Source organism: Athene cunicularia (assembly GCF_003259725.1).
Source record: "Athene cunicularia isolate RWA chromosome 12 unlocalized genomic scaffold, athCun1 chr12_part1, whole genome shotgun sequence".
NCBI classification, from domain to species: Eukaryota; Metazoa; Chordata; class Aves; order Strigiformes; family Strigidae; genus Athene; species Athene cunicularia.
The window spans coordinates 263607-276662 of record NW_020799116.1 but is presented as its reverse complement, the minus strand read 5'-3'; the positions used below and the strand labels follow the sequence as shown (position 1 = coordinate 276662).

The 13056-nt window shown below is 46.0% G+C and overlaps 1 protein-coding gene across 8 annotated transcripts in view; it reads right to left on the bottom strand.

Moving 5' to 3' along the window:
• The window catches only part of TMCC1 (transmembrane and coiled-coil domain family 1), a 166690-nt gene that overhangs the window by 121895 nt on the left and 31739 nt on the right, over positions 1-13056 (bottom strand). The gene's annotated exons all lie outside the window — the stretch shown is intronic.

The following is a 13056-nucleotide window of genomic DNA, read 5'->3' as shown; positions in this document are numbered from 1 at the left end:
CTCCTGAGGGGCCTGCCGGGGCCTGCCGCCGCCGCTGTGCCCGAGGCAGCGCAGCCCCCCGCTCTCCTCCCCCTGCGCCAGGAGAACGGGGACACTCGCACCTCGCGGTGCTTTTCTGCAAGCCGGCCTGGGCAGTAGCCTGCCCAAATCCCAGGCATGCCGGAGGTCTCCCACACAGAGAAACCCTCACTGAGGAAGCAGAAGTTACAAAGAGAGAAAAATATCACATTGCTCTGTTGTCATTTTAGTGTCCACAGAAGTACGGCAGCGCGTACACTCACGGCTTTTAACGACGGGCGAGTCGGGTGTGCTCAAGTGCCCTCCCAGCCCGCACAAGCCTGATGGCATGGGCCGACGGCGGCTGAGCCCAGCCGAGCTCGGGGGCTGGGGAGATCCCTCTGGCTCTTCGGAAGTGACCGAGCCCGGCACCTAAGGCGACTCAAAACCCAAAGCTGCCTTTGACCAAACATGAGACATCGTTCACAGTCGTTCCTGCACAGATCACTTCCAGGGGGTATACTTCGGTTTTTAATCTGTGCCCTGAAGAGCATCAAGAACAGTGCCAGCAAATACAGAATTCACAGCGCTCTCCTGTCATGTGGTGCCTCTTCGTTTTTCCTGGTAGCTCTGAGCTCCCACCGTTCAACTGGGCCACACAGAACCTTTTTTTTAACTTGACAAAAACTAATTTTACTTCTCTGAAAAACAAAGAAGAATGAAAGGGTTGGGAGATGTCTACACAACAGATGTCTGGAAACAGATAGGCGAGCTCCATGGCTCCTTCTGGCATGACTGATCTGCAGCAGAAACACACTATTACTGCACACAATGGGTATTATGAAGACACACACCCCCCAAAGAAAACAAAAAAGGGTCAGACCAGAACTGCACATACTGAAAGCTCACAAGAAGAGCACACAGTCAAATTAGGGCTCAAACCTGTCTTTCATACCTAGTGCCCAGGCTAGAGTTTCATACTGGTCCTTTGTTGCTTACTACAGAATTGTCCCCTGGACTTGGAGTAGATGCAAGTATTATTTCCTGTAAAAAACAAAGCTATTATCTGATCTTTAGCCATTCTGGACATTTCCACCATTTTTATTTCACACAGCTACTGCACTTTTCCTTGCTTTTGCATTTTTAACTCAGACTTTGTTGTGTTGAACTCCCATATGAGAATCAAGAAAGAAATGGTTTAATTCTTCTGTTGTACCAATTTCCTAAACTGAGGAGGTGGTGGACTAAGGAAACCTTGAGAGCCCATGGGGAGGGAGGGCACACAGCGCAAGTGTGTCAGAGCAGAGGTTACAGGGTCCCACATGGGCCAGACTTTCAGGTGAATAAATGCCAGCATCTGGCTGGGGCTGGCTGATGGAGCCGCGTGTCCCCCTAAGGCAAAGGAACGGGCCGGCACCGTTCAGGCTCCTGTCCCTAGAGTTCACAGAGCTCCTCACTACAGCATGGCCAGTGACAATTAATCAAACGTTAACACACAACTCGTTAGTCTGAACTCTTGTAAACATACCCAACAGCACAGCATCCCTCAGAGGGATTGTGTTCAGCCCTGTCTGGGACCACAGGGACTTCGCTGCCTGTTTGCAGTGTCCTGTCAGCAGGTGCTCCTGCACCTGAATGCTCGTCCTGCCTCACACCTCAGGGTCACATAAAGGCTATAGAAGGAGCTAAGCTTGGAACACAGAGTTACAGACACAGAGAAGGGTGGATTAGTGAAAATAGGGCTTTATTCAAACCATTTTAGTGCTAAAATAGATTCAGGGAACATGGAGAGATTCAGGCCAATTAGAAATCAATAAACAAACCTGACTATTATTAATTCACAAATACAGTTCTGCATCATTTTTTCCCCACAAAGTTCTTTTCAAACTTCAGCTGAAATATGTAAGAAATTTTATCCACTAAAATGCAGCTACCACTGGGGATGTGGAAACTGCAGGCCCTTGAGGTATTCAGGCCACATGAGCTGGTTCAGGGAACAGACTGTGAAGTACAGACTTGTATAAAGCATATTCTCTTCGTTTTCAAGCGGCTGCTGGGTGTAGGCTCTGCTTTGGCTGTACTGTGTGAGCTGAATATTCACAGTCTGCCTAGAAGCACAAATCAGGCTGGGAAAAAAATGCAAGAATGCAGGAAGTCCTTGTTTTCTGTTTTTTCTTTTTTCTGTCTTCCATTTTAACTGTGTGTATGAGAGAGAACAGGGGAGTAAGACTAGTTTGGGAACAGCGTTAAGCACACTGTGTGCCCTGAGGGGTAGAGTATCAGTGAACTGAAGGATGGTCTGAGGTGAGCAACTGATGTTGGATTTTGTGATGGAATTCAGGTTATAGAGTTCAGATGTAGATGGAAACATCTGAATTTGGGATATTTTAATCCAGAATTAAAATTACAATCTACAGATAGGAATGAGGTCACAGTACCTTGGTGTAACTCAGTTTTCTGTGTTTCCAAGTAGCAATAACAAAATTTGCTTTTACAAAAGACAAGATCCTTATATAAAGGCTTTAGAGAAACACCAATGGTTGTTCCAACAGCACAAAAAAGGCCATGACAGTTCCATTTCTAGGCTAAATAAAGAAGTGCTCAGAATCCTCTTTTTAAAAGCTGTCCACCCCGTTTTCAGCCTCACTCAGTTTACAGTAATGTCTTGCCTATTGCCTTATCTGAGTTAAGCTTGACTCTGGCAAAACTAAAACCTCCAGCACATTTTGTTTCCCATCTCTAACACTTTTTTACATAGGGACAGAACATGACTTGATTTCTGGGGCAATCCTATGAGCTACATATCCCAGGACCCACAGCAGATGTGATCGACACTTTGGAAAACACAAAATATTCAAATATTTTTGTATCAACATTAGAAAAACAAAAATGCCTAATGGGTCAGGTATGAAGTAACTCCTGTACGGACCAACATCATAATGGAGCTGTTAAAGAGCATTCCCAGTGCTACTGCACTGGGACAGTTTGCCTTTACTTAATTCAAGATAAAAGAAAACAGATGGGATAGAAAGCAGCAGTCTGATGCAGGAAGGGGGTTGTGGGACTGTGTCACTGAGGGAGTATCTGACAAAAATCCAACATACCTGAGCTCTATGTGAATCCCCACCCCATGGAAAGTGCAGAAGGCTTGCAAGGAAGCTGTTGATTCTTTATGGCAGGCTTTGTCAGCCTTTGACAGCTGACTCCCACCTAGTCTTGTCACTCTTCCTGGGAAGAGCTGCACACACCAAACCGACACTATCTCTAGCAAGATGGTGCTGAGCAACGGGAGATTGCCATAAAGGTTCATTCTGGAGGACGACAAGCACAGGCTCTACCCTTGCCATTTTATTTCACAGAACTCGGTCAGAGCTCAAGGAGCGTGCTGCAGTTCCAGTGCCAGCTCTCTGCAGGCAGGATTATCGTGCCAGAGACCTGTTCCCTGAGTCTGCTCCGAGCACCTGGGCAGACTGGAGAGCAGGCAGAAAACTGCCTGTAATAAGGTGCTGCGGATACCTTGTCTGCCACAGTCCAGCCCACATAATAAGAAATGTGATGAATGCTGTGAGAACAAGTATGTAGCAGGGGAAATATATTTAGAACAATAGTTGTTTGGGTGTAAATTGAATGGGTGACTGTGCTGTGTGTTTCCTTAGCAGATTGTCACTGTTATTTCCATTCTCTGAAGTTAAACTTTACTCCTCCCCAAAGAATTACAGAAGCAGCTAGGTATAGTTGTATTTGAGATTCTGAGCTGGAATGGATGGACACCAAAAAACTGCAGGCATTAAACCAATGCAGACAAAAAATCCAGGATGCAGCCTTCTTATTCACCAGTGCTCTCATACCATCAGACAAAGCGCTGGCAGATCAAATTCTACCAGACATCCTTCCCTCAGAACAAAACGTTATTGTGGCCTATTTCTTTCAAGCTCCAAGCTATGATCTAAGAATGCAGCTTTTCTTTCAAGTGATGATGACTAAGAGAGTATGGGGCAGGATGCATTTTTCAATTTTTTTTATACTACTTTCTATAAAGTTTTTTTCTGTGCTACCATTACAGTCTTATGTATTTACACTTCTAGGGCAGATCCAAATACTTCTTAGTCTCCAGGTGTGTAAGTGTGCTAAAACCCCTGAAGAGCCTCCCCTCAGAACCTGAGCAAGATGAACAGAAGAGGCCCAGAGGTTGTGACTAGGTCCTACCAAGAGACCAGACGAATTTGTAGTGATGAGGCAAGTCCAAGGTCAAGCTAGGAAGATTTTAACTTACTATGATGAGTGATGACATTAGAATCAGGCCAATAATCAAAGAAAAGATGAGAAAAAAGCAGAATAGCTGTAAAAAAGAAAAGCAAGAAGAAAATGAGTGGGACAAAGGGGAGACACAGCAGCCCTGGGCCAAGCTGCTGGTACCACAGCTGGAAGATCAGGAGAATGGAGGAAGACTTGGGAGAGTAGCTGGTGGCAGAGGGGTTCTTGGATTTGCATCAGGGTCTGCTCTCAGATTTGGATTCAGGGCTGTTCTCAGAGGACAGGAAGAGCTGAAGCAGGAAGGACACCAAGAAAGGAGCAGAGGGAGGTGTTGACATGAAGCTCCCTGGCACACCACGAGGCCGGGCACGCAGATTCTTCCCTTATCCCCACGCAGCTGGGAACACTGAGGGCTAAAGCTCTTCTCCAAAATGTATCCTGCAGCAACAGTGGCAGAAAAGATCAATGAAGTTTGGCAGAGAAACAGGCTGCAGAAGCGATTGCTTTGAATATAACTGAAATGTTTCAGCAGGGTCCTGAGTGCACTAATAGGCCTTAATGGCCCTGAACAGCCTCATCTGCAGCTTCCACCCACACCCCTGTGCACAGGCCCAGGAGCCCCGGTTCGGCTCCTGCTTGGAGCTGCCCAAGCTACACTGAAAGAGTACTAGTTTCTCACTCTTCCATAGCTCTGCCCCACTGGTCTGGATCCTGACCATGGACTGACTCCCCAGCTTCACGTCGTCACTACGGACCTGCCTGGCAGTCACCGGGCTGTGTCTAACCCTGGTTTGGGTCACAGGACCTGATCCCGGCCCTGAGCTGTGGACTGACTTCCCACCTTGGCTTTATCCCCACAAACTGCCCAGACGATCTGGCTCACGCTGGCTGCCGTCCTCAGGCCTCTCCCCCTGCTGCACTGTGGGGTCCTGCAGTGTGAGCTCTGGTCAGCAAGGCCCCTGCCCCGCTGGCTCACTGCCACCCACTGCCCAGTTCTCCATCCCGGGGCAAGCCTCCGGCCTCGCTGCTCCCCCACGGGTTTGCTCTGAGCCTCTGGATGAAAAGGGGGCCTCGGATATTTATCCCTGTTTCTGCTCAAAGGCAGCTTCATGACGAGCATGTTATGGACATTATGCCTGACTTCATGTGACATCAAGGGGAAACCTTCCAGCCTCAATGTGTGGGACAGTGTGAAGCTAATCCTGACATTTGTTACAAGTGCTGTACAACCGAGGCTTCGTGTCGCGTCCTGGTTGAGACCATAATGAGTGTGAAGTGGCTGACAGCATTCTCACCACCACGGCGAATCGTTCCACTGGGCTCCTGATGAATAGTGGGTGATGCAGAGGTGCTGAGACATAACAGGAAGATACAGCAGGAGGCCATGAAAGACATTATTGATCCAGTCACTGGAATGAGATGTCCCAGAATAATTACAATCAACCACAGGGTTTACTTACTCAGGAACAAGGGATCAATATTCAGACAGACAGCTTGGGAGGAATGATTTGGTGGCAAAATGACTTTCTCTCTTTGTGACAATGAGTGCTAAACTCCCAGTTCTCATACACTGCGAGAGAAAAAAACATGTTTCCCCTTTTCAGTGTAAGTAAAACTTGCCAGGTTTGCCATCTTATTGAGGATGCATGCAGAAAATGAAGTCTGTGGAGGAGACAAAATGGATTCAAGCAGGTGAGCACAACGTACTTAGCTGCTTTTCTCAGAAACTCAGTGCTTTCAGGCTTCACAAGGGAAGTACAAAGTGCGTGTGTACTCCCCCAGCTCAATTTACTGGTAAGAACCTTTGTGAGAACAAAATTGAATGTTCTTACAAGAAGGAGCCCACTGTACAGGGAGCACTTCAGGAGAAATGCTGGAAGGAAGGACAACAATAATGATGAGGTTGCCAATTTTAGACTAAGTTGAGTAGTGTAAGATTACCTATTTAACAGGACATCCTGAGAAATTTAGGTTCATCAGGCCTTTTGCCCTAGATCCATGTATGCAATAAGAAATGAGAAGATGCAAACACAGATACAAGTCAAAAGCAGCAATAAAATCTGTATTTTCTATTTGTGCTGGGGGAGATCAAGTGTCATTAAATAAATTAACTCTTCTTCAGTATAATTGTTTCTTTTTATCAGCTCACTGTAAGTAGCAAAGAGGGATTTTGACTGGAAGGGATTGCTGTTTGACATTAATCCACTCTGTCAATGAGCTCCTACAGGATCTTGAGCAAGGCTTGCGAGACATTTGCACGTGCCAGCCGCCACTGCAGAGTGCATTCAAAGCCTGATAAAGTGTGCTGGGCTGCTTGAGGTGAAGTAGTTAGGAATTAACACATGCATGGCACAGTTGGAACTGCTGCTCACTGCTCCAAAAACTGTTCTTACCAAAGCGCATTCTGAGCAGCCACAAGTCCCACCAGGCCAGAAGCTGATCTCAATTATACCAGTACAGGCTCTGAGAAATAACTAACTTACTGACTGTAAGACCTACTGGAAGTTCATCTAACTGAAGAAGAGCCCTAATAAAATCACCCAAGTCAACAGACCCAGCTCCAGCCATCCCATGGGGAGAGCTGGGGAAAGGGACAGGAGGGGCAAGGCGTGGGTGACAGAAATGTTCATATTCCATGGAAGGCTCCGGGGGGAACTGCTGAAAACAGAAGTAGTGTGCTGGCCAATACTGAAGCTATTCCCTTGGCAATGGGACTAAATTGTAGTTAGGGCTGGGCTAAGGATCACTTTTGGAAAGGGCAAGGATGCCTTTTTTTCATTTAGGCAAGGGTCTGGAGACCAGAACAGCGGGTTGAGGTTATCCCCACTAGAAAGTGCCGAATGATGGTAGTGAGCCAGCGTGACAACTATTAAGTTATAAAATGGTTCTGCATTTGTAAAAAAGTATTTCTTCTGTTGCGGTTTACAACTAGTAAAAATAACTAGGTAGACACTTTGTGAGACCAACCAGAATCCAACCCTGCCCTTCCTCATCAGCCTGTACTTGTAGTCATGAATGCTCAGAGACACAAAGGTGTTTTATTTGGGGATAGAGCATTTCACCAGCTTTCTTCACACCCTTCTGCCCCCACAAAAAAAAAGTGAAGTAAATATGCCTCAAGCTTCCTGCTACTGCAGCTTTGCTCAGCAAACATCTCATTTTCTGTAATGAAATGAGTATACACCTACTTGGAGTCCAAGATTAAAACTATCATTTACTCAAGTGCTACACAGTGCAGGCACCTCCTGCACATAGTTGAAGATGCTTTAAGAAATCAAAGCAGCAAGTACACAAACAAATAGTGGATACAGAACAGGAATTACCTGTATAGCCCACCCCACACAGGCACTCTATTGCTTTGTTTTACAAAGATAACTAAAATTTGTCATACTCCATACAACAAACTTTGTCTCTCACTGACTGGGTCAGACACTGAGATTTTCCTGGTCTCACAAACAAGATGCCAACAAAGAAGTTTGTTTTACATGAGGCACTGCTGGATCAATTGGTGAAAGGCTGAAAGGAAATGTAACCTACCAAGGAATAAAGACGCATTTTGCAGGAACAATGTGTTGTCATTAGGTTTAATTGGGCAAATGGTGGTGTGATCTTAAAAGCCTCAGCTGATCATAATCCCTTGAGTGCGGTATCCAATTAGGGGAAAGGTGCATTAGATACGCCTTCCTTTGTTGTACTGCTGAAGTGGAGAGCAGGTGTGAGAAGACAAACACGTTTGTAATCCTTGCTTTGCAAATCAATTCTTAATCACTCTGGCTCTTGTTTCCATACCAGATTTAAATTTTTGATATTTATGAGAGCAACTTGGCAGCTCCCCTTTCATGGCTCAGATGAGTAGTAGCATTTTAATAGAATCACAGACTGGTTTGGGTTGGAAGGGACCTTAAAGCCCATCCAGTGCCACCCCCTGCCCCAGGCAGGGCCACCTTCCACTAGCCCAGGTTGCCCAAAGACCCGTCCAACCTGGCCTTGAACCCTTCCAGGGAGGGGGCAGCCACAGCTTCTCTGGGTAGCCTGTGCCAGGGCCTCACCCCCCTCACAGGGAACAATTTCTGCCTTACATCTCATCTAAATCTCCACTCTGTCAGTATAAACCCATTCCCCCTTGTCCTATCCCCACACCCCTGATGACAAGTCCCTCCCCCCTTTCCTGCAGCCCCTTTCAGCCCTGGGGGGCCGCTCTAAGGTCTCCCCGGAGCCTTCTCTCCTCCAGCTGAACCCCCCAACTCTCCCAGCCTGTCCTCACAGGGGGTGCTCCAGCCCCCCAGCATCTCCGTGGCTCCTCTGGCCCCGCTCGAGCAGGTCCGTGTCCTTCTGCTGTTGGTGCCCCCGAGCTGGACCCAGCCCTGCAGGGGGGTCTCCCAGAGCGGAGCAGAGAGGGAGAATCCCCCCCTCGCCCTCCTACCCACCCTGCTCTGGGTGCAGCCCTGCACACGGGGCCTTTCTGGGCTGCCAGCGCCCGTTGGTGGCTCACAGGCAGTTTTCCACCCACCAACACCCCCAAGTCCTCCCACTGCTATAGCCCCATCATAGAAGTCCACCAAATCCATGAGGCACGATTTGCCCTCAGTGAAGTCACACTGGCTGGCACCAGGCACCTCCTTATTTCCCGTGTGCCACAGCACAGTTTCCAGGAGGATTCGCTCCTTGATCCTGCCTGGCACAGAGGTGAGACTGACTGGCCTGTGGTTCCCCGGGTCCTCTTTATTTCCCTTTTTAAAAATGGGTATTATGTTTCTCCTCTTACAGTCAGGCTCCTTCCATTTTAATTCCTAATACAATGCATATGTATTTTTTCAGGTCAGAACCAGTGGCTGTAACAAGACACCCAAGCAAAAAAAGACTGGATGAAGCCTTGCTGAAAATGCGAGCCACACAATGTAAGTGGATAGCTTATAGTTCCACCATTTCCTATTTCACTGTGTTAGTATGAGTACTGTAAGAGTAAGACTTTGATATATAAAGCCCAACTTACATCTTCCATTCCTGTTAAGAAGTCACTTGTCTCCCTGTACTATTTCACTACAACTAGCATAGGATAAAACTGGAAGAGAGAAGCCTTCTACCGGGATATTCATAGCACGTTCACCTCCGAAATACGCTCAGTTTTAGGGACCACAGTCTGCTTACCTGGCTAGATATGGTCCAAGAGACATCTGCCAAGAGGCCAGAGGGTAGGAGGATGGGCATTGGGATGAGTAGGAAGTTTTAGCAAGTCTACTGACTAGAGAATTCCATGTGAGTGGGAAGGACATGTGTGTTTTCATTGTGTATTACCACTATGGCTGTTTTAATTTCTCTCCTGTAGGACATTTTTGTTGAAGAGCATTAATGTTTTGAACAGAGTAAATGAAGTACACCAGCACATCTTCTGCAATGCTGGAGGCGAGGGATGGGATTTGATGGACCACTGGTCTAAGACAGTAGTGCATGACAAACTGTGTACTATGATGTACTAAGAGTGCCAGCCGCATCCCTACAAATTATTTTGTAATCTCCCTACACACAAGTGAATTTCTAAGCCCACCATTCTCTGCTCAGTTATCAACAGCAGTACACATTAACAGCTTGATTAATAAGGGAACTTTTAATTAAAACCTAAAAGAAACAGGCATTTATCCCACTGGAGAAGAAAGTGGATAGTACTGGTTTATTGCTTAGTGGTAGATTTCACATAAAGTTACTGCAAAGCTGACATTTTCCCTTCTGTGTCCAAGAGTCAGGCCTGAGAGAATAAGCTGGTAAACCAGGACATAAATTAGACACAAGCAAAGACCACAGCTACCCCTGTGAGAGAAATTAAACTTGTATAAAGCATTACAGCTAACATTTTCTGAGTCATTCTGTTTCACACGTTGGTACAGCACCGTGCACAGGAGCATGGGTACTGCACATATATAACTGTGGCATGTGACAGTGCAGTCAAGTCTTGCTCATCATTGCCAAAACACAACAGGCCACACCACGTGTCCTCCTGTGGCTGGCTGGTGACTTCCAGGGAGCTATGCCAACATTAGGAAAGGCTAAAAGTCAACCAGTTCACTCAAAAACCACCATGAAGATCCCTCCTCACGTTGTGCCAGGCTCTAAGATCCCAGGAAAGTCCCCAAAAGAATGTGAATAATTCTTTGGAACTGTCAGTGTAGAAGTAGTTGGGATGCAGCAGTATTTTATCACAAATAATTTCTCAGTATTGTGATCTACCCTGTTTAGGGATTTAGGCTGTTTCTTTTGTCTAGCTTCTGTAAGATACAAACTATGCAAAAACCTTTCTGCTCTCAAAAATTCTTTGTTTAAACCTCCCTATAATTGCAAATTGAGTGTTGTTATCAAAGCAGAAAGAGCAGTGCATGAAGAGAATTTAGATTTTCTTCTGATAAAACAACCATTACTGAAAAAACAGCGCTCAGGTAATTGGTGTGATGTTTTCAGATGCCTGGTACAACAGCTCCAAGAGGGAGTTTAATTCTGAAGAAGCACCTCCCAGACCAATCCAAGGGAAGAAAAATCAAAGGCACTGCAGTTTGAAAGGTAACTGTCTCCTTCCAGTACAGAGTTCTGGCTCAGCAGTCACTGGCCCTGCTTGGTCATCACACACCTGGGGATGGGGAGGAAGAGAGAGCAGGCACAGCTCTGGCTACAGCCTGCCTGCAGGTGCTGTGACCCATGACAAAGAGAGAAACAGAAAAGGTAATTCCTTCAGCCAACAGACACCTAAAGGCTGTCTGAGATGTGCTCCCAACACATCCCTTTCATTCTATCTTCCCCTCCCTAGCTCAGGGGTTGAGTGCTTGGCAGGGTGGGCCCACACTGTCCAGAGTGTCTGCGCTGGGCTACAAACCGTAATTATTACCTGGGGTAGTGCTATCATTAATGAGTGCAACATTTTCTCATTTGTGCATAAATATGTATCTAAATTAAATGCAGAGCTACCAATGAAACAATAAGATTTACTACTCACTTCACTACCTTGTCAGAGTTAAGCATAATTAAGTTGTGTTCCAATTCTACCTGGAAGCACCCTGTGAAGAACAACGTCACAGAGCAGCCCCAGAAGCCCTGGAATTCTCTCTGGCAAGTGGTAATTAAATAAATGTTTGGGATCTTTTCTAAGTAAGCAGATAACAATAGCCCCTGACCTTGATACAATAAACAAAGATCAACAGCAGAGTTTGTTGCAATCCTGGAATTACCTGCACTGAAAAGCAGGTCTTACTACATCAGGATGAAGGCAGAGTAAGTACCTCAGTCTTTGTCCTGGCAATGTCTAGCCCTGTGCCCAGACATTCTGACCCTTCTTGATCCATCTGAGCTGTACGCAGAATTAAATCCACTGGGGCTGAGCATTCCCTACAATCTATGCAAACAAGAATATGGTATGGATGGGAAGAAAGGAGTGAGATTGTCTTTTTCAGCAATTACTTGCAATTAGATCCGATTGTGTTTAACAGTGACCCGGTTGATGCTGGTCTAAAACCAGGCTGTCCCAATTCTACCCTCTCTACGCCTTCAGCAGTGTGACTGTACTCAGTCCCTTGCACTAGCAATTAGTTATAAAACTAATTAGTTCCTTGAACCAATAATCTGAGAATTATCATCAGCTGCCGCTTAATTACAAGGTCACCAGTTGAGTATTCTTGCTTTCTCCTCCGTCCTTATGCTCCCCTACAGGTAGTTTGTTCAGTGTGACAGATACCCTAAGGAAAAATCCTTCCCTGACAAAAGAACCCTGGTGGAAGTGCAAGGCCTGTCACCTGGCCAAACAACCCAATAAAGCTTCTTTCTCTGCTGTTTAGTGGCTAAATTAGGAAGTCAGAGTGTTCTTATTTTCAAGTCTCACATGAGAAGTAGCGAGACTTAATTTAAAAACATCTTGTTCAGTCAGAAACATCTCAATTGTCATTGATTGTTTTTCCTTGGTTGGATGTGTGAGTCTCTTTAAAAGCAGAAACTGTTTGTTATTTGTGCTCTGTCCCTGTTGCTAGACAGGCTACAGGGCTTGTGTCAACATTACTGGAATAAAAAGTCAGAGTTTGAACAAGTCAAGCCTAAACTCTCATGCTCCTGAGAACCAGAAGGATTGCCACTGAATTGAGATGAAGTTTAGGCCCAGTGACTTGGCTTAGTTAGAAGCATCTGCAAGGACCCTGGAGAAGAATCACCTCAGAAAATATCCTCATGTATGGACATTTCACAATGGCTGCATAGATTAGGTGCAGAGACCTGTAAAAACCCCTTCCGTTTTATGGGCAGAAAAACGTAGTTATGCCAACACCTTGGGAAGGTTGAAACCTAAGTCCTTCTGGAAGGTGGCTTCAGAAATGTTGCTCCCATCACTGGAATCTAAAAGCAAATTAAGTCCTCAAATGAATGTTATGCACAAGTAATTATGTCCTCAAAGAAGAGAACATTAAGGTAGTTGTAGTGTGCTATCTGTTAGAACAGGACAGAAGTGTTAAAGAGTTGTTTTCCATTCATAAGAAGCATTTGTATAAACACTTCCTATGCTGCTCCTGCTCCCTGTTCCTTGAGACAGTAAGCACAGGAGTGAGGTTAATGCTTTCACACAGCTCTGCCCATCTCCCCTGACAGGAGAGACAAGGTGCCCACACAGACTCTTGCTCACGTTTCTACACACACTGCAGATCAGAAACTACAGTAACAGAGGTAAAAGGGACATTGACCCTTGAGTCACACACATCATCGGGCATGTGGCACCAGGGCCCTGTGCCTTCAACACCTCTTACAAAGCAGATGACAACTCCAGCATCAGCTACCCACACCTGC